Raw genomic sequence first — 22,656 nt, 5'->3', positions numbered from 1 at the left:
CTTAAGCTTAAAATTTGGTTTGGCTATATTGACTTTTTTAAAGGGGTATGTGAACGTATATCGGGACGAATGAACTACAAAAGTAACTTTTCCGGTGTGTAGGATCTATGAAACGTGTAAATTCATCGAATACTGAATTATTATTTTTTCTTATGATTATCATATTTTCTTCTCTCCTATCCTTATTCTTCGAACGTAATGAAAAGAGAGGAAATACTTTTTTATAGTGACTGATCTTATTGAAATCATTTTTATTGTTTCTTACTTTTTATATGTATACTATATCTTCTCCGTAAGAAATTCAATTAGTGAAAGATGAAACTTCGTCTGTTTCAACAGTTACAAGGTATCATTCACTTTGAGACGATCGAAATATTTTCTGGGTTGTCTTCCATACTAATTCATATATATATCTGACATTTCTATATATTGTCATCAAGTACCACATGATACTATCTAAAAATGTATATATGGACAGTCAAGACAGCTTTACATATTTGGTTTTCGTTAACGATGAAACTCTAGAGATTCCAGAAAGCACTCTTGATTATTTCTACCCGTTGACATTGTCATTATAGAAACTTCAATCAACATTGGTTGTAGAATTGCATTGACATCACAACGATAGATAACAATCATAAAAGAGTTTGAAAGGCACGTTTGACAAGCAAACATGACGGATTTTAATGTAATGATGCGATTCTTTATTATCTCTTAGGGAATCGAACATTTATCAATTACTTTAAAAAAAACTATTTGGATCTGAATTGGATGAATATTTTGGTAGTTTATGTCCCATGCAGCGCCGAAGTTACATGGGACATGAACCTACATTTAACTGAAGGCTCTAAACAGCATAAGCATCCACAGAAGGTCTTACCCGTTTGATTAATTACCATAATCTCCTTATCTCCGCCAAACAAAAAATGCTTGCCTCAATGTTGATTACACATATTAATCTCCACTGTGGTATTATAACAAACTTGTGAAATAAAGTCCGAAATGACACATTTTTGTAAGTATTCAACTATATGAGATTTCATTTCCGAGCTCAGTATTCAGCTGTGTTCAGCTGCCCAGAGAAACGATACGATTCAGCAATTTGCACACTAAAAGTTAAGGCATATAGTGATCTGTACACACGTTTCGACTCATTTGAGATATAATATAATTTCACCAAGGATCCCACAAAAATAGTTCAATGGTTTGCACACAAGAATAGAGAAAATGAAATTTCTAATTTTACGTCAGATGATTATGCTCTGTATGTTAAAGGAGACTGGCGATCAATGATAGCGAACAATAATGAAGTAATGGTGGAATGAGAATATGGGAGGAAGTGGGAAAACCCACGGACACGACGTTGTTTACCAGAGTCTCACATGACCTGGGCTCGAACCAGAGACCCGTCCCATCCCAGGTGAGCACTTTACTCTGGACAACTCGGACATAGGTCTCCTTAGTCATCGCTTAATCTTGTTTCTACTTAATCCAAACAGGACAAGGATATGAATACAGAAACTTTAAGGACAGCTAAAAATCCGATCACAATAATCTACATAGGAACTCTAAGGCCAAATCCACAGAGTCACCTCGTCCCCCGGTAACAGTAGACTATGAGAAACTAGGCGGTCGAAGTGGGCCAGGATTGCAATATCTTTTCCGAAATGAAAGGGTAATGAATCGATTCTAGGTTCTGTAAGGTGTTCCCACGGGAGATCATTAAAACTAAGAACATGTTAGGAAGAAATTAACTCAGAGTGATTCACATAAGTTTTAATTAAGACCATAACTTTGGGAACGAAGAACTGAATTCAGAAGTCTTAAGCAAATATAAAACCAGATAATTGTTGCTTTTGCGGGGCTGTATGTCAGAATAATGAATAATTTAGAAGGTGAAAATTATGGCCCATGAATGATAGGTGTCCTGCCTTGATGGGATTTTGCTACATCAGAACAATTCTATTTTCCAATATTTATAATTATTCATTTTAAATCTTTTTTACCAATCATAATTTTACTTCTATCCATTGCACAGTAAGTAAGGCTACTGGTTATCTTTCTCAGTAATTTTGAACAATTTCTTGAATATTTATTTATCATTTTACCTATGACAAGACTCGAATTATAAAGAGGAATGATGTGCTTTGTAGGATATTATGTATACAAGGTTAACAAATTATCAATTTTATGACTAACTAGCTGTTCTCACATAGTATTTAACGAGTAAAAACATAGTTTTGCTATCACCTATAATTTTCTGCCAAGTTTAAAATCATTATTGCCACTATTTAGCCATTTGTCTGTAGCGATGTCAAACAAAACCTCTTTAAAAATATGAATAAAATAAATTAAAATGTGACTTTCTTCTGGTTGTAATAGACCTTCTTATATTCCTACAAGCTGAAATACCAGTTCTTCGCACGGGAGAATAGGTTTCTGGGAAGTATTTCCATCTTCTTCCCCTTTAAAGAATATTTATTTCAATCGAAGTGTAATGATATAATGATAAAAATAAAGAAGATACTCTATTTTGACATAAATATTTGAAACACACTACCCCACAGAATACGCCTTTAATCAAATTGATATAATTAAAAACCTAGTTTGAAGTGGGTACTATCTTCCAAAATTCATTTCAAAGAGGTATGGCGTTTTTCCTTTTCCAAAAACTATGAATTCAACACAAATCTTAGTAATTTTTGCCATCTTATTTCGAACTTTCCTCTCCTCTGTCGATGCGGATCAACTTGATCTTAAGACACCCCATCAGAGCAACTGAAATACGCTAATTTTCAAGTAATTATACAGGGTGAGTCAAAAGTCTTTAGACACCTGTATAAGTTTGAAAATCGACGGGAAAAGTAAAAAGTGACGGGAACAGAGGTTTGATGAGGGGCCGCAACTTTTGGAGTGTATGTCATTCATGGCCTCCATCTTGAAATCCACCATTTTGGATTCAAGTCAATTTTTTTAAATGGGAAGGGGGGTGTATGACACATCAAATAACACTAGCTTGAGCTCAGGAATTTAGTAGTGTATTTTTTTTCTCTATCTTGTACAGTGTAGAAGTTATTAATGTTCAAATGTGGGAATACTGAATGCTACAACACATGTTCTACGTGTTGTCTATTCCGTGCAATGCACAATTGTAGTCGCCGCAACCACTCTGACTGCACACGGAGGAGAATGTCTCCTGAAATTTGGTCACAGGCTTGTTGGATGCATTCCTCCAGGTGTCTCAAATCACGGATTGTCTCAGCATACACTATCTACTTAAGATGTCCCCATAGATAAAAATCAAGGGGCGTTAAGTCAGGGGATCTGGGGGGCCACTCCAAGGAACCACGGCGACCAATCCACTTCCCTGGCGGTTGTTCATCCAACCATTCACGGACACCAAGTCCATAGTGTGGAGGGGCTCCATCGTGCTGAAAATAAGATGGGAAAATGCCGTCAGCGTTCAGTGTGGCAGGGAACACAAGGTCCTGCAGCTGTATCAGATACTGTGGTGCAGTTAAGGTGTTGTAAATGAAAAATGGCTCAATGATGCGGGTGTCCCATATGCCACACCACACCATCACCTTCGCTGGACTATGTTCTCGACTCGGGTCAACCCAGTTCGGATTTGCGTCACACCAGTATCGACAATTATGTCGATTAACCTCCCCGTTCAAACTGAAATACGCCTTGTCGCTGAACAGTATGCCCTTGGCAAACGCAGGATCCAGTTCGTGTTGTTCAGTAGCCCACATGCAGAACTCCAACCAGCGATCAGGGTCATCCTCGTTCAGTTTATGTTGCATATGCAGCTTGTAAGGATGCCACTGATTGGCGGGCAATATTCGGACAACGGAGGATCGGCTTATTGCACATGCTAGGGACACACGACGGGTACTTCGTTTAGGACTTTTCACAAACGACGCAACAACCGCCGTTGCAGTTTCCTCATTGGTGGCAGTCTTTGGTCGCCCACTACGTGCCCTATCTTGAACAGAGCCCGTCTCCCGGAATTTGGTGATCACTTGAGCCACCGTGCTGTGCGATACCGGTTCTCTGTCTGGGTGCCGGCTGTTGTAGTCAGCTGCTATTGTTCGGTAGCTGCGTTCCCCTGATATAAGGATGATTTCGATCACGTGTCAGACCGATTTTAGATCACCTGGAACAAAGAGAGAACTGGGTCAGTATCAAGGTAATTTCCCACCTTTGAACATTAATAACTTCTACACTGTACAAGATAGAAAGAAACAAATTACACCACTAAATTCCTGAGCTCAAGCTAGTGTTACTTGATGTGTCACACACACCCTTCCTATTTAAAAAAATGACTTGAATCCAAAATGGCGGATTTCAAGTTGGCGGCCATGAATAACATACACTCCAAAAGTTGCGACCACTCATCAAACCTCTGTTCCCATCACCACTTTTTACTTTTCCCGACGATTTTCAAACTTATGCAGGTGTTTAAGGACTTTTGACTCACCCTGTATATCTTCAAATAGATAAAAGGTAAGCGAAATGTGAAACAAGTGTGCCATGGACAATATTATTTTACATGAGATACCGTTATCACGAATCATTTATCTGCTTTCGATTTTCAGCCATTTTGAAAATTAGCATTTATTTTCGCGTTTCTAAATGGCTGCAAACGGAAAGCTATTAGGTGACTTGTGATAACGGTACGTCATGCAAAATAATATTGTATATGGCGCTCTTGTTCCATATTTCGATTATCTTTTATCTATTTGAAGATCACATAATTACTGTAAAATTAACGGTATGTTAATTTCGAAGTGACTACGTCCCTTAAACGAAACTGGCAGCGTCAGTATTAATTTCAGCGACCCCGAAAACTATGGACCCAACATTAATATCGGTCATTTTCAATATTTTTACGTCGTCATCCCCCCTCCCCTTCCCCCCGGGTGCTAATGACAGGTTAAATCGGACTTAAAGGGTATCAGGGATGTCACTATTTACCTAAAATGATCCCGAAAACTATGAATTCGACACTAATATAAGTCATTTTTAATTATTTTTAGACGTCACCCCCTCAGGAGTACTAATAGGGTCTGAATTTGGGTTGAAAGAGCATCGCAAGTGTCATTGTTCATCTCAGCGATCCTAAAAACTATGCAGTAGACATCGGTCGTTTTTGAACACTTTTACATGTCACTTCTTCTTCTTCTCCCCTACATGTGCTAAGGTGTCTTACCTTCACTGGGAATCTGAATTTGGACTTAAAGGGCACCAAAGCTGTCACCAATCTGCTCATTTACCTCGAAAACTATGGATTCAACATTAACATCTCGATTATTTTGTCCCCCACCCCATTCCCCTCGTATGTGTGATAGGGACGTTTTATCCCAACGGTACTCTTTTCCAGACCGTGAGTAATATGTCCCGCTGACATGACATGATGTAACGCCAAATTATGATTTTGAACATTTCACCTCCCAATAGCTAATTTCAGCAGGTGGTTAAATTGCATATTAATGTTTTCAAGGTATTTTTTGACTAGGGCTGTGTACTTTTAGTGTTATCCTAGGCCAATAATAAACCGATATATAGCCAACATTACCATAAGAAATGGGAACGGAGGAAACGATGTTTAGAGGATGTTCAGAATCTCTGGTTTCGCAACTGTAAATACTTTGAATGTGAATAAGGGTTAATGTGTTTGGTTTGAGAACGTGAAGAATATTACGATGATCTTCAGACAAGTACAGGAAAATTACGAAATGTTCTGATTGCTTTATTGTTAAATTCTGTTAGTTACATATTTAGCCATAATTTTAGAAGAGTTTAGCCAATTTTAGTTATATTCTATAAACCATTAAGCTACTTTCTGGCGGCTCCTGTTGGCAGCCTTATATGCAGATCGTTACAAATGCTCCGCTTCCTATGTAATTCTTAGCGTGTTAAGTTTGTAGTACATAGAGCAGTGAGATTCAAAATAATGAGAAGATATGCTTGCCTTTATAATTTATTGCTGCTATTAGCTGAGGGAAAGACTGCATCGGCAATTGAATGTGTATGAAAATGCCACTAATTATACATTTCTTTTGTAAAGTACAGGCTGAAAAGTCCTTGACATGTACGGCATATTTTGCAGCATTTTCACCATCAAATGTCTGTTCGATGTTACGTTATTTTCTACGTTTCTTAATTAAGTAATCAGTACAAAAGTAATTACTTTGTTACCGGATGTACAAAAATAATGACGTTAATTGCTTTGTAACGTTTCTTTATCCATGGAACATGCAAATGATTTGAAGAAAAGGTGGTGTCAGGCGAACACGAAAACTTACATTGCACGTGAAACCTTCTGACATCTTCAGTGACGGCAGAGGCTGGACGAAACACAATTGAGCTTTTGTATTATATAAAATACACGTGTATTTTACAGATGATGCTTATATCTAAAAAGATAATATAAAATTGCATACAGGTAAAATTACTAACTATGTTTGTAATGGGAATACATGATCCAACGTACATCTTTACCAATTTTGGCACTTTAATTATTTCTGGTATAATTATTTCCGTTACTGTAATAGGTTTATAGAGGAAAATACAGGAAATATATATATACAGGGGCGGATCCAGGATATGATCAAGGGAGGGGCTAAACCATATTTTGCCGTTTTATCCAGTGTAAAGGTGGATTGAAGCCCATTTTATCTAGTGTATACCTGAAAGTCAAGGGGGGGCTATAGCCCCCATAGCCCTCCCCTTGGATCCGCCACTATATATATATATATATATATATATATATATATATATATATATATATATTAAGGTAGCTATTGCATTATAAGAGAAATATACATACCACCCCCAAGAGTGACACACATTCTCCTGACATATAATCCTAACAATGATGCATAAACTACTTGTCAGGGACGTCTGCAGAGGTGGAATTTGAGAGTCCATGCCCCCGAAATCCCTACTTTTCCGTAAATTCAGTCTAATTTCAGAGATGATTGTACAAAATTTTATTATAATTTATCCTCATATTAAATTTGACCCCCCCTCCCGCCAAGTGAACTTTGTGGTGGACAAACACCGTGTGCGTGGGTTTTCTCGGGGTTCTCCCGTTTCCTCCCACTTTCTTCATTCCACCATTTCATTCATTACTCATTATCACCGTCTCCTTTAGCCTAACCGGCATAACCGTGGGACGTAAAACTCAAAATTTCATTTCATTTCATTTCTTGACCCCCCCCTCCCGAAACAACTTCCTGTGTACTTTCCTGCTACTTGTAATAACAACAATTAACTGTTATTTATTTCCGTATCAAGCGTATTCCTTGTCCTCATACTACGTTTAATTGAAATTTAACTATAATATTAAGCCGACTTATTTGCCAATGACTTGTTATATTTGATTTGATCTTAGTTTAGTTCAGCGTCCCTTTGAGCAGAGAGGTTATGTGAGGTGTGGAACTACAGCTTAACGTAGGTCCGAATCACATGAGCTCCCGCCGGGAATCGAACCCGAGTCTTCAACATCAAAAATGTGTACGCTAACCGCTTAGCTACGAATGAGCTCATTGATATAGAACTGAAAAATTAATAGAGACCATTAGTGTTGTAAATAGAAAAAAAAACGGTTCGTATTTTTTCAGAAATGTACGGTTTTTTAGAAAAAAAAACATTGCCTCTCGTTTTTTCTAAATTTCGTTTTTTTTTTCAAATAGTCATTTGTAATGCATCTTACGTCTATTTAAGTATGAAATATTTTTATGTAGGTGTAATCACCGTAAAATGCAACATAAATTAAACGTTAGGTACTGATACGCTACAAATATTTTACAATTTACATGAATACCATACCTATTAACAATTCGGGTTTCAGCAGTTTTCATCAATATCAACTAAGAAATAAAAATAGAAATGAAATTTGTTTTTTTCGTGAAAGCAGGCCTTTAATAAGTACGAAAATAATGTCACGAAGAGTAAAAAATTCCAATAACTTGTCTAAAGATAAAAACTAATACTAATTTGCCTAATAGTATTTTTCTAAATTCCATATATGTATAAATAATTTGTCGACTAGATATGTATGATATGCAGAGCCGGCTCTACCATATATGCAACACGTGCATTTGCTTGGAGCGGCAAGCTTGGATGGTCCGGCAAAATCTGTCATAAGTATATTATTTAAATTAAATATTTCTTGTTGGAAACAGACTTCATGATGGTGGTAGTTACATTTACTAAGCTGACCTTCTATTTGAATACTACATTCATAAATTATGTTTAGGTTGCATTAGTTTAAGGTCACATGGACAATGCTAAAGCAAATGGTCGAATAAATCCGAGCACAAATTGCTTGATTGTTGTCAAATGCAAGAATTCAGTTCTCGAATAGTAGTGAATATCTCTTCCATTTAGTAAGTTATCACAGTTTTGATATGAAACTAGTCTTGTTTTTGTCAGAAACAAGTTCCTTATCATTGAGCATAGAAGCAAGTTTTTTTTAAATGTTAGATGTAGAAGAAAAATCAAGAAATAAAAATAAAAGACCTAGTTGCACTGGAATTGCAAACTGATACATTGAGATTGAAGCTCCATAGTGAATTCTATAAAAAGGATTACCATCTTTCCTCTGCAGGTGTGTTTGCTTTATCTTTCACTAACATAATAGATTAATATTTAAAGAAAAAAGCAGACACAACGGGATTGCATTTTTAGTAAGTGTTTAAGCCTTTCTGAGTGCGACTGCACTTACCCTCACCTTTGTTGTTCATGCTGGAGTAGCATACGTAAAATCATGACTTTTAAGATTTGTCCTTTCTGGAGAAAGGGGAAGGCGGCAAATTACGCCATTGCACGAGGCGACAAATTGACTAGGACTGGCCCTGATGATATGTATATAAAAGACATTAATATAGGATGACTCAATTTGGAGTAATGCAGGGTGTTTCAAAATTAATATTAATATTAACTTTGTAGTATCTATTACAATTAACTTACAATTATAAATATTGTATCAAATGAAAGAGCAACTCAGTTTTGTACGCACGCATGTAAACGCATTGTTTCTTCTGTCTGCTGTTAGAAAGAGCAAGTAGCAAAGATGGAGAGTAGAGAGCAGAAAGCTTTTTGTGTTTTAATAAAGACTGAATCTGTACAGTGCTGCCGTCTGTGTGAAGAATATTAAGGAGACTTGCAATTACGTCTTTATCGTTTGCAGTTATTACAGGTCTAAAGCCTACAGACTACGGTTTACGTGCCAATTTCACAAGTGAAATATTCCTGCATAACAATGAAGATTTTCTGGATCGTGTCGTCTTCAGTGATAAATCGACCTTTCGAAGAGGACACTCATAATGTTTGCATCTGGCCGTCAGCAAATTCTCAGGAGACGGTACAGTTGAAACGAGACTCCCCTAAATTGAATGTGTTTTGTGCCATATGGCGGAAAGTTTATGGGCCTTTCTCGCCTAGCGACTAGATGTGTGCCTTGTGACGAATGAATTTCACATTGAACACTTGTAGCAAAGACTGTTTGAGATGCTCTTTTACTTGATGCATTGCTTATAATTGTACGTAAAATGTAATAGGTACTACGAAGACTTAAAACCCCAAAATTTATTTTGAAACACCCTGCATTTCTCACTAACAGTGTTGGAAATAAGATGTAAAAAAGAGAGAAAATTTTCCTTATAAAGTTATTGTTTACAACTTTATTATTATTAGTCGAGACTATAACTACAGCAACAACACGAGTTAGTAGTCAAAAAAAAATGTAATCAAATGTATACACGGTGGCCCAGATGGTCAAAGTGGCATACACGGGTGTGTCACTTGTTTAATCCGCTCCTGTGTGGACATTAGTTAAGATATCGTGATATTATTTTTGCAAAATATGGTTGGACTATAGTTTATCATATTAATTTCTTTTTCTTCTGGTGTCGAATTTCCTTCTCAAATTTCATCCCAGTCAAAAATTCGAGAATTTTTGAATTTCGAATTTTCTTTACTTCTTTTTTCCCTGTAGCTTCCTTCGTTGTAGAAAGACATCCTTGAGACTTGCCAGGTAGATACCTCGGATGGATACCTAACTGTTGACATCAATTGTACGGACCAGCGCGCAGTGTTGCCAATTAGGGAAATTAAAATTCTCCTATATTTGGGCAAAAAATTAGAAATTTTTGTTTATAAATCCGTACCTATACGTCCGAGTGCAAGTCAACTTACGCCAATCGAACCTTTTTCCTTACTTAACAAACGCAAGTACAGATCGTTACAATGGAGTAATTAGGGGGCGCACGTAAAATTCGTATTTAGGTTCCAACTCTTGATTTTTCTAGTTTTTCTTTACTTTTCTGTTACCGTAATATATTTTTGGTAATTAGAAGCTTTGTTCCTTAAATATCACCATAATACTTGTAGAATATATTAGTGGTGTACCAGTGTTTAATTTAAGATAGTTTGCGTCTGTCTTGTAGCAGTGTTGCCAGCTACATAAAATTTTAATTCCAGATTTTAGGGAGAAATTTTGGAAAAAATATATGTTTTGTCTCTATTATTTCCCTCTTGTTGGCTATATCGGAACAAACGTACCAGTATCTGGAAGTCTCGTCTTTGCTCTACACAACGCACTATAGAAAAGTTTCAATAGGACAATTAGGAGAAGTACAGTTGAGGTTTACAGTAGACATTGTTCTCTAATTGGAAAGATAGCTGTGATTTTTTTAAAGGTAGAATGAGATGTTTTTTATTGACATGCTTACTTTATTAGATATCGTCACAATACTTGTAGGATATATTAGAAGGATACCAAAGCTTATTTTAAGATAGTTTGTGTGTGTCTGATAGTACTGTTGCCAGCTACAGAAAATTTTAATTCCAGATTTTAAGGGCAAATTTTGGAAAGATCCCCCTTTTTATTTCTATTATTTCCTTCTTCTTGGCTATATTCGAACAAACATACCAGTGTCTAACAGCCTCATTCTTAGCCTACACAGCGCACCATAAAAAGTTTCACTAGAATAATAAGGGGAAGTACAGTTGAGGTTTATAATAAACCATGTTCTGGAAATGGTAAGAAAATGGTGAATTTCTCAGGTAGAATGAGATTTTTTTTTTTTTAATTTCTTGTTTGCTTTGTTATATATCGCCATGATACTTGTAGGATATATTCTTGGAGTACTACGGTTTATTTTCAGATAGTTTTCGTCTGTCTGATGGCAGCGTTTTGAGCCAAAACAATTAATTCCCGCTATTAGGTGAAAAATTTGGAAACTTTCCCTTTTCCCCTCTATTATTACCCTCTTACTAGCTACATTGAAACAAACGTACCACTACATGAAAGCTTCCTCTTTGCCCTACAGAACACACCATAAAAAGTTTCAATAGGATAATTAGAGAAGCTGTAGCCCCGGCATATTTGATTTTTGCTTCTGAGGCGTAAAAAGTATCAAAATTTCATGTGTATGACAATTTTTTCTTTCCCTCTTTGAATGGAAGCCAGCGACTTTAGGATTTCACTGTACCTTGTCAACACACCAAAGATTTGTTTAGGTGAATTGAACCCATATAGCAGCAGTGGTGCTAGATACAAAAAATTTTGAAATTCGGTTAGGGATTTTTTGTAAATTTTCACCCCTACATTTCCCTCAATAATTTCCCACCCGTTGGCAACACTGCAATGCAACTTACACCAAAAAATAGCCACATCCATTTTCTAAAAACAAGGCCTTAACCATATAAATCGAATGAATAGTTTTTGAGCAATAAGTCACTAACTGGAAATGTAGGAAAACGCCAAAAATGACCTGGGGCCGAAAGGAATAATCACACAATTTTGCTCGTATAGGTACAAAAAAACAAACGTTTTGTAAGTTACGAGGGCTTCGACTCAAGTTCTGTTGATTATTTCAATAATCTGCAACATAAATCAATAAATAATAGTTGCCAGAAAAAAAAACAGACATTTGAAAAAAAACATGAAAAAGAACGATGTTTTTTATTGAAAAAAAAACTTCACAGAAAAAAAACGTTTTTTACAACACTAGAGACCATCTTTTTCTACTTGGTCATGTGGGCTCTCTGCAAGGGTGCCCATGTTGTGGTTTCCAAGGGGGGCAAGCATGAGAAACATTTCAAATGTAATCTCAAATTTTGGGGTAACTATTCTAAAATATCTATTGGGTTTTCGATTTTCCGAAGCACATTTTCCTCTAAAGGGCGGGGGGAGGGGCGAGCGCCCCACCTTTCCCCCCTCCTGATGGACGCCCTTGGCGCTGTGCAATAAGTACCGGACCGGAAAGTGCTGTAGTAATTCCCCAAAAGAGCAATGTGGTAAGGATGAGCAAAAGATCAAACTAGCAAATAGCGCGAACAACATCATGATAAATATTTTGTTGGAACTGAACCGCAATACGTGCAATTTGTTTCGTGTTTGATAGCTTTTTTTTTTTTTTCATTTTATCATGCTATTGGTCGAATGTGTGGCTCGATTAAGGTCTGTAGGTGCTAACATAATTTACCACCACGTAATCATTAACAAACTTGTCTCGTAAGACATTCTCAGGGATTGGCAGTGTAGCCTTCATTATACTGTTATTCCTGAGAAAACCCACGGACATGATGTTGTCTACCACAAACTTATTTGGACGGGGATCGAACCAGGGACCTCATGCACACTACCACTGTGTCACCGTTCCCCCAAAATTTAATAATAATGGAGACATTTCCTTGTTTCAGGTCATTCTCGGTGTGAAAGCTCGTGGACAACTATTTTCCTATTTGCTTTTTACTTTGGGATTTATTTAAACACATCTTAATTAACCTAACTTTTCCAGTATTCCAAATTAGGTAAGAATGTTGTAGAATGTTACCCTCCTAACAGAGTCGTATGTCTTTCTGAAATCAGTACCCCCATTTCTTTTCGAGTATCTGTCAAATGGTAAATATTTGGTCGATAGTTGGTCGATTTCGTCTAAATCCGTACTGACAATCTCCAACAATTTCCATTTAGCAAATGGGTTCAATCTTTCTAACATAATGTTTGAGAGGATTTTATACGACATTGTCAAAAGAGAGATACTCCGATAATTACTATTATAATTATTACAATCAGTTTTGTCACCTTTCCTGTGAATTGGAACATTCATTGATTCTTTCTACTCTTGTAGCAATTCCTCCTTACTTCGGATGAGGAGAATGAGTAATGAGTTTGTGTGTCTTGTTCTGCAATTTTTCCCCTCCAGCTAAAATTAACTCAGCAAGAATTTCGTCTACACCTGGAGATTTATTATTATTATTATTATTTTAATAGCAATTTTTATTCCTGTTGGATTAGACTTCGGAATATACGGTTATGTGTATACATTTCACTTTCTCCGCGTACAATAATATTTTTATGTATTCCCATGCCAGTTTTAGTTCCAAGCAGATATATTGTTTTAAAAATGCTTCATATAAAAATATATAAATTAAGAAAAACTTGATCGCTAAATACTATTTACCTTCAGTTACACTATTGACAGACCCTAACCAAGTTGATCTCCCAGTCGCTGACTGTCATATCGTTACCAAACCAATACCTATTGCCCTCCGCTCATGGCCACAAACGGAAGAAAAATCTGCATTACTATGTTCGGCAGTCTTATTCTTTTGTTGAGTGACAAATATATATTTTAAAATAGGCTTGAACACTTTCCTTAAGGGAAGTTTAATTAGTATTAAACAGAATTAGTGATTAACAAAAAATTACTATTTCATTCATCTATCGTATATTCATGGAATATCTTTGGTCGATTCATTAGTTTGATACCCATTATTAGCTCTAAGGATATATAAAACAAGATCTAGTGCTTAAAAAAGGATGTGAATCACTACTCAAGTTCGTATCTGATACAAGCACTCCCATCGTTGATCAAACGCTCAACAGTATACAGGAGGCATGCACGTTTTAAATTTCCTATCTTGTGTGTTTTAAAACGGCAGGAAAGGCTACTAAAAGTTACAAAAGAGTGAAGATAGTGAAAATAAAGATGCCTCTTTCCCTCTCTTGTGATATATACAACATCAAATGATTGGTATAAGTTCAACATGTTCAGAGTAGTATGCATATGGCTTTAGCACAGGTGCTCATGGGTATATTGTTGATGACAGATGGTATATTAGAATGTGTTATGTAAAGGGGTAATAAACAAAATGTAAATTGTATGACATGGAACAATTTAGAAACACGTTAAAAAATAACGCGTTTAACAGAAGTCATATCAAAGAAATGTAATGGTAAGTTACGATTAACACAAAAACTGTTATATTTGCAAGTGAATAACGAATAGTCTTTAAAAAACAGTCCTTCATTTGAGTTTTTTCTGTTGAAAAATGACCTTTAATTGCTACTCACACAGTTTTTATTAATTTTTTCTATCCAGGACTGACCTTTAATTGTTATTTATTCCTTTCATTTATTATTAGGAACACGAAACCTATACACCGTAAAAATTCACACATTTCTATAGCAGGTCAAGGTCAAGTTTGGTCCCGATTGGGTGAGTTCAGTATATGACTTTTTTATGTCGAAAATATGACTTAAATTTTGACCGTCGATAACTTGGAAACCGAAAGATTGCATAAAATAGCATTTCACAGCTCTATCAAAGCAGATCAAGATCTACCACCATACCATGTATGTTCCCGATCGAATGAGTTCGGTATATGACCATTTGGTGTCAAAAATATGACTCAAGATTTGACTGTCGATAACTCGGGAAGCGAAAGCCTGCATAACGTAGTATTTCACACTCTTTCAAAGCAAGTCAAGATCTACCACCATACCATGTTTGTTCCCTATCGGATGAGTTCGGTATGACTTTTTAATGTCGAAAATATAATTCAAAATTTGACAGTCGATAACTCGGAAACCGAAAGTCTGTATAACATACTATTTCCCATTCTTTCAAAGCAGGCCAAGATCTATCACCATAACAAGTTTGTTTCCGATGGGATGAGTTCAGTATATCTTCTTTTTTTAATGTCGGAAACATGACTCAAAATTTGACCGTCGGTAATTCACGAACCGAAAGCCTGCACAGCATAATAGTTCACATGCTTATACGGGAAGTCAAGGTTATCACCACGCCAAATTTGTTCTCGATCGGATGAGTTCGGTATATGACTTTTTGATGGAGAAAATATGATTTAAATTTTGACCGTTGATAACTTGGAAACCGAAAGAATGCATAACATAATATTTCACATTCTTTCAAAGCAGGTTAAGATCTATCACCATACTAAGTTTGTTCCCGATTGATGAGTTCGGTTGAATTTGTATGAAATATAGTGACCATGATTTTCCAGGAAAGAATTAAATAAAGTATTTAAACTTAAAACTATACATGAACTTTTTTTTATAGTAAAAGGATCGCAGGGTGGTCCAAAGAAGGTATACACCCCTACATTGATCAAGTATAACATTCTAGTTTATGGGTTTATTTGCTTCGTCTCTTCCGAGCTTAAGATGTGACTAAAAACACATTAAGAACAAATAATAAAGAAACTAAGTCTGCCTGATGCATAACAATAAGAAATGATATAAAATGTAGTATGGTACTGTATATCTACTTTTGGGCAACCCTGTATAACGCATAGTATTACCAAAGCTTCATTAGTTAAGTTACTGTCACAGTATTATAATATAAAGTGCTCCATCATCGTGAATAGTAATTACCATGTATCAACATTACGAAGCCAATCGTATGAAGCGAAATGACACAAACAATTTGATTGTAGAAATAGTAGTAAATGAACTTTGTAGAAATATTATATTCGTTATTGCCAAGATCTGTCCCATTTAGGGTTTCCAATAGCTTGTATTTTTTTTCAAAGTAGGGAATTTTCTTACTTAAAATGGGAAAAGGAAGATCGAAGTAGCAAATATTGTAAATTAGCTTATATCTTGTACTCAATATAAATAGCATATACAGAAGCTTATAGAACTTCTTGGTATGTAACTTTGAAGAAATTGGCGCGAATGTGTTGTGAAGAAATTTGTCAAAATGAATTTAAAATGAAGATTATTGTGTTAGAGATTGAGGAACTTACGACAGTGTACTTGGATTTAACTTTGAAAAGTGTAAGGTTATGTTTTAACAAACACTAGTCTCAAACTTATTATTATTATTATTATTATTATTATTATTATTATTATTATTATTATTATTATTATTATTATTATTATTATTGATTGATTGATTGATTGATTGATTGATTGGTTGGTTGGTTGGTTGTTTCTTTTTAATTTGACTGCTTTTGACTTTTGAAGTTTTAAGAGTTTTGTTTCATTTTACTTTTAAAATGTTCAAAATTTTGGAATAGTGTATAAAAATTATTCCTTTTTCAAACACTTTTTGGGTTTTAGCTTTTTCTACAGTTGACGTATTAGTAGATGTCGATATTTTATTAGGTAATAAAATATTGACTTGCTATCTAATAATAAAATACATTTCCTTCTTGTGATTTTTTATTATTATGTTGATTGTATAAGACAATTATTGAATACATTATATAAATCGTTATGTAAATTGTAATGAGAATAATATATAGAAAATAATACATAAAAATTTAGAATAATGTATAGAAAATATCTTTTCAAATGTATTATTGATGATTTACAATATATCATCTGCCAGCATCGGTAAAAATATAAATACTAAGGAGTGTTTAGTTTTTACATGTTTTCATTGAATATATAATAAAATATGCTCTCTGTTTCATACATGCTTAGTAAATCCATTGGAATTCTTAGAAGAAATGAAGATTTGCAACGTGCAGAGGTGGTGTTCGCTAGAACTATTCCGCATATAACAGGGTCGTAAGAGCTGTAATTACTAATTCTCAATTTATAATAATCAATATATCACCTTTGCAAAATGTACACGGTGTACTAGACCAATCAAGTGATTAGCATTTCCATCAATAACTGTATACAAGTAGAACTATCTAACAGTTGGTAGAATTGGTTTGTGAAAAATGTTTTTTGAGGGCAACGTTGATGTTATTACCTTTTCCTGATTCAGTTCTGAATAAGATTTTTAAGCAATATTGAGGGATTAACTATTGAGCATTCAAAAGAGGATTACCATGTTACTTTGTTTGTACACTCAACTTTGCCTTAATGTCATACCTAATATTGACTACACATCAGAAGCCATCAAATATAGTGGAAGTTTAATTTAAAGAAAAATAAACTCCGTCAGATATTTTGGAAGAATGTATTTCTTGTAATCCTATAAGCAGATGGTGACTACGAAGAAAAAAAATTATTTCACTTTCTATTTGTAGAAAAGCATATATTAATTATACGAAGGAATATTAAAACAAAACACCCAGCCAAAACAATATTTTGCATTCTACTCTAAATTAATGTAAAAAATTTGGTGTTTGTAAGCCGTATAAAATGAAAATTATTTGTACAAAATAATAATAATATAAAATATTTTCTTGACTTCATATCACTATTCGTATAACTTCTGATGCGACTGACGACTTTTAAGACTATTCAAAACGATAAAAATAAAAGTTTATACGTAAAACTATTTTTAAGAAATCTACTAATAACAAGAGATGAACTCTACTGGGTCTACTGAAGACATCAGGAATATGGGAAACAGAGCCGTAGCTAAGAGGGGGCCAGCGGGTCGCCGGCCCCGGGTGCTGATAGCAAGGGGGCGCCGAACGAGCAAGGAGAAAGAAAGAGTGGTGTTCTACATGAGTAAGAGATGAATCGCCCCCAGAAAGTATTGGCGCCCTATTAGATTAATATTGCTGTCGGTTAGTAATGACATATGTAGATTTCTTAAAAATTTTCTTGCTCGTTTCGCTCGCAATTCATGAGTTTAAACAAGTCACAACAAGTTTTTACTTATTACTTACAGAGTTATTATAGATGATTTCTTAATGACATCTGGTATGCAAGGGCCGAATAATGATTTATAGTGTACCCAGGAGCATTTTCAAAATCAGTAATGAGCAAAGTCGTGCTCGGCGTTTTGCTCAGTTCGAAACGTTCTACCCAATCGGATTAATCACGACGCACAGTGGGGCCAAAGCACTGAATTCTTGGCAAAAATAAGAATTCGCAATATGAAGCAGAAAATTGAAAGAAAACCAATTAGTTCGATGTGTGCAGTGGCTACAATAATGTTATTTCGACATTATTTCATCAAAAACAGAGTTTTACATCATAAAAGGAAATATTGCTTATATCGCGCCTAAATTATATAACATTACATGATTGTCATAAACAAACGCGTGTGCAATATGCTTTGATTTGTCAATTTACGATTGGCTTACATTCTTACACATGAAAGGAAAAAGTCTACTTATTCATTTTACAACTGAAGAGTAATAAAATTGAAGAAAAGTTCTTGCTCCTCAAAATTATTTCAAAGTTGTTGAGGATTCGTTATGACAATGAAGATGCAAGGACGCTTCAATATAAAAGTTATCTCATCACAAGTTCTCAATATGAATATATTATCAGATATATTAAACATATTATGATTTACAAGCATCAGTAACCTGTTCAGGTTCTTTCATATATTGCATCGTGCATTACATGAGCTCATTTCAGGGCTTGATTGGAACACTGAGCTAGAGCGAGCGGAGGTTCATTACAGTTGATTCCAAAGTCACTTCTGTGCACGCGTCACAAAAACACAATACTGAATTGATCAACACCATTTTTAATATGGTTCTACTTTATGGTCCATAGATTGTTTAGCAAACATTGGCGTTTCAAAATGTCGCCACCATTAATCAAATATGTTTGACAAGAGTTTAGTTCTGTTGGTGAATGCCAGAGAAGTATGACTAAATATTGGAAACGAGATGGGATGGGTTCTGGGGACGAAGCCCCCAACGAGGCCTGGGGACAAAATTCACAGAATCGACCTATATTCAACTTTGTCACTGCGTGCATGGGGATCACACGTCTAAGAACCTAACAGTTGTTCTCACATTCATCCCAGCTCAATTCAAAAGCAGCATTGCATCCAGAATGCGGTTTTCCTCGAACATTTTCATGCGCTATATTCCCCAAAAGTGCAAATATGTGCAGGCTTTCTCTTTGCATACAGTAAGAACAATGTTTCCGCTACGACATATTAAAAAATCAGACATATTATGCTATATTTTCTACTAAAATGCCATTCTATCATTTGACCATAGTTTATATGTTTTCAGTACCACAGCATTTTCCAAATATGATATTAAGTAGGGGATTATCATAGGGATATAATAATGATATTAGGATAATTCCAAATATGATTATTGACTACACATCATATCAACATTCTAAATATACAAAACGATACATACATGTCGGTCGTGTCACCATGTTCATCAGCCACTCAATATCTAAACGCAATGTAGGAATAGTCACATTCAAAGTCAATGTCCTATCTTCTGTCATTAAGCACCGCCTCTCCGACTTCGGCGGATAACCAAATTTATACGTCCCATGACTTCATTGTAAATTGCTATCACTTCTTTTCCTGCACACTATCTTATGTGTACACTATTAAGGTTTCATTATAACAAATTATATCGAGTCAATCTTTTACTTCATTTTTCGAATTTTTGCTAAGAATTGCCTGGTTTGGCCCCACTGTTCGACGGTGAGAATGAAGGTATGAAAGTGAGAAGAGTGAAGAAACACATTCAAGCTGCTATTTGCGCGGGAATATTAAAAATAAAAATAAACGAGGGGAACAATAACATTTTCGAACTTCAAGCAGTTGTAGAATAGGGGCTTAAGGGATCAGAACTTAGCCCAATGAAGTTCGACTTTTTCAGACACTAATCACTACCAATGATTTACTTTTAAATTGCATTGACATATTAAATGGAATTCCAATTTGGAGGAATTTATTGGGGCCATTTTTCATCAACTTTTTGTACCGCCAGCATATTATTTTGTGCATACGTGTCTAGTTGTGTGATGTTTTTATCTATCTACATACGTACAAAACATAAGTACACACAATCTTTAAATATGTAGGTGTTAGTGCATTTTAGTATGTTGATAAATAATAAGTATCTTAAATTGGAAACTTTCATTCATTAAGAAATTAAGTAATTACTATAATTTCAGACATATGTAGTAGCCAAAGTATATTTTGGATTTTAAGTGCAAACATTGAACACATTCTTCATCTCCATCGATCAATATTTAGAAATTCACAAAGAAAGCTCCTTCTGAATTTCCATTACATTTCACCAAATATTTCTTACCGTAAAAAAAATCTAAATTAAAATGTTATTGATGTGGTCACATACAGAATAAAATTTAAAAATTTTACAATTATTACTGGAAATTAATGCTGTCATCCATCTCGAACAATTTAAAAGTACATAGTTTTTAATGTATTGAAATTTTATTTCTTATCGATAGTATGAAACGTAAACAGTTGTAACTTTCCGTGACTGTTCTCCTAGTGCGTCTGTATACAACCAAAGGTGGTTTTGTCAAGTTTAACAAAAAGTCCAAAATAAGACTCTTGAAAACCGCTCTTATTTGAAAAAAGATACATAATGATCGTTTTTGGTTGTTGCAATGGTCTTCCATTCTACTTCGCCCCGGGCGCCGAAGTCTCTAGCTACGGCTTTGATGGGAAATCACATCCCTTTTGATTTAATTAATTACATACAGAAGCGTCATCCCAATAAAACTTTATACTCATACTGTACGCAGGTCTCATAAAAATAAGGTAATTAATCGGCTGTTAGGAAGGTCCTAGTATATTTTGAAATGATAATTTGAGTTTCTTGTTGTTTTTAATTAATGACCAATCATTAGTGAAGCGTGACGCCATTATTAGAAATGACTATTTCATTTTCCAAATCTTCCCAGTTTGCGTTACGTTGTAAGTCTAGGTTAGACTACCAATAGATGTAGATGTCAGACTACCACAGGCAGGTAATTATGTTTTCCGCTTTGATAGTTTATCCTCTTCTCTTAAAAAAAAATGTTTACCTTAAATGTTTTTCGATTTGTCATGCTAAGAAAATAGTTAAAAAGAAACCAACTCTTGTGTGTACTTTGAAAAAAAGAAGAAAAAAGCGACAAAGAAATTAAAATTTTAAAGATGCTTAAATGCTTAAACTTGCTATTGCACCTTAACAATAGCAAAATGGTAGTCACTATCATAAATCACCTGCTAAGAAAAAAGACAAATCAGAACGTCAGAACAAAAATATAAAATCTAATGAAAAGTTTGCTTCGTTTGAAATTAAAAGATTTTTTTCCGTACCTTCTCCAAGAAACTCTGATGCTATTATTTATGACTTGTGTTTCCTGCGCTATACACTTATCTCAGATTGTACCAACGATTGTCGTTTTTATATACATAAACTTATTTTTATCTTGATACAAGGTTTTTTTTTTAAAGAAAAAAGACAGGTCAATTTAAAACAAGAACCGTTTATGCTTTACATTTGTGCTTCACTAAGCTTTCAGAAAGACGTTTAAAAATTTTTAGTTGCAAGGTAAGGAATGACTTTAGATTTCTCTTCAGGACATTCGTAGTTTCTGTTTGACGTTAAAAAGAAATTAGAAATGCTTTTGCTATTATTACATTGTGCCATAAGATGGTACGATCTTTTTTTTTTTTTTTAAAAAAAAAAAAGAACAATTACCCCAAAAAGAAACAAAAATAACTTATCTTTCTTCGTTAACTTATTGAAAAAGAAAATTTCTTGGCACGTCACGTTCCCTTGTTCACAACTCTTTATAATCATATTTCTCTTTCCTCTCCAACCTGCTTTGAGAAATAACAGTTCTGTTGACACTTCGAATAATAGGAGATTGTAGTAGTGTAATGGTTCTTTCTGACAACAGACAACATCTAGTCTACTATAATTACGAATGACAACCAACGAAACATTTTAAATCTAGATTGTAGAAGTTGATTCTTAAGATTCTCGAATTCCGGTTTAATATCTCGACTTTATCTCCAAGACGAAACAAAATCCAATTTAAAATGTGAAAACTTTAGTTTTTTAATCGTTTAAGATTATTCTCTATTCAGAAAATATTTTAGAAATATTTCTTTTCAAGGTTTAATGACGACCATATTATGGAGGTTGATCCACACAAGACTTTATCGCGTGGGGGGCGCGGTGGCTCAGTGGTAGAACGTTCACCTCTGGTGCTTGGGGTCCCGGGTTCGATCCCAGCCCCGCCAAGTGAATTTTGTGGTGGACAAACACCGTGCTCGTGGGTTTTCTCGGGGTTCTCCTGTTTCCTCCCACTTTCTTCATTTCACTCATCTCTCATCATCACCGTCTTCTTTAGCCTAACCGGCATAACTGTGGGACGTAAAACTTAAAGATTTCATTTCATTTTTTTTTCAAGTCTTTATCGCATTGTCACTGTTGTGTAGTCAAATTCAGCGGATTACTACCTGTCATCTATCGTCGATTCAGCGGAGGTACTCCAGTCTGAATCACTATTTAAGCGACAAACACAAATGGGACTAAATGTAATAAATAGAGGATCAAAAGCTACAACTATTTTTCCGAAGATTACTTTTGCTTTAATTTTAAAGTAGGACAAAAGCAATAATTCATCATAGAAACAAAAGCGAGCCAATTAATTTTTAGAAAAGATCTGTCGTAAGAAGA

This window comes from Thermobia domestica, chromosome 2 (genome assembly GCF_964235325.1).
Source record: "Thermobia domestica chromosome 2, izTheDome1.hap1.1, whole genome shotgun sequence".
Classification (NCBI taxonomy): domain Eukaryota; kingdom Metazoa; phylum Arthropoda; class Insecta; order Zygentoma; family Lepismatidae; genus Thermobia; species Thermobia domestica.
This window is presented reverse-complemented; position numbering follows the sequence as displayed.